The sequence below is a fragment of the Alligator sinensis genome, unplaced genomic scaffold (genome assembly GCF_000455745.1).
Source record: "Alligator sinensis unplaced genomic scaffold, ASM45574v1 scaffold1023_1, whole genome shotgun sequence".
NCBI classification, from domain to species: domain Eukaryota; kingdom Metazoa; phylum Chordata; order Crocodylia; family Alligatoridae; genus Alligator; species Alligator sinensis.
Window position 1 is genome coordinate 209,851 of NW_005842373.1, and position 936 is coordinate 210,786.

A 936-nucleotide genomic window follows, 5' to 3' on the forward strand; every position below is an offset into this window, starting at 1 on the left:
AATGCCATGACAGGGCATGGAACAAAGAGACTGCTGAGGGGGGAGGGGTCTATGGCCCATCACAAGTAGGGCCAGGCCTGGGAGCTATTACAACCACATGCAAGGGGCCATGGGGGCCATACAGGTGGCAAACACACTGACCACCCCCCCACCCTCCCTCCAGTTCAACCTGCTGTTCATGAGTGTGCACTGCATCTGCACTTTTCCCCCCCGTGCCCTGGACCCCTGGACCACACCAAGGTCAGTGAGGTGGGGGAGCAGGAGGGTGGCTGCAAGAGGATCCTGGCCAGGCTGTGGATTTGGGGGGGGGGGGACGGGACGGGACACACGACATGACACGGGATGGGCAGCTATTGCTCCTGGGTCTGTGAGGGCAAGACCCTGTCCCAGTCCAACACCATGGTTAGGTCAGCTTCCCCTCCCCTCCCCTCCCCTCCCCCACCTTGACTCCCGTGGGAGCAACCCGGGGAGATCATAGGAGCTGCCTCTACTGCCATGGAAGTATCCCAGTGTGGCATGACCCTGAGAGGCCTAGCCAGGCTCAGCATTTTTTTTTTTTTTTTTGTGAGGACAGGGAGTCCAGGTTTGAACCCCCTTCCCTATTTCTCTGCCCTCCCCATGCAGCATGGACAAGCAAGCATCTCATTCAGTTCTTTGCCTAGGCCATGGAGAATCCAGGAGTCTTGGCTAAGGCGGGCTCCCTGAAGGCACCCTACCTGGAAAAGCTCTGGCTAGCAAGGGTAGTGCTCTGGTTGCAAGGCAGGGGGAGGGACCCTGAATTCTCACGTGTGGTTGATAACGGGATGGGAGACATGGGGGAAAAAGCTGGGGGAGCAGTACCCCTTCTCCTCACCTTGCCAAATAAATGGGCTGAGACCTGGTTGGGTTTGGTCTGTGCTAGGATGTTGTGGGGGGAAAGGGGTGTGTGGTTCAGCA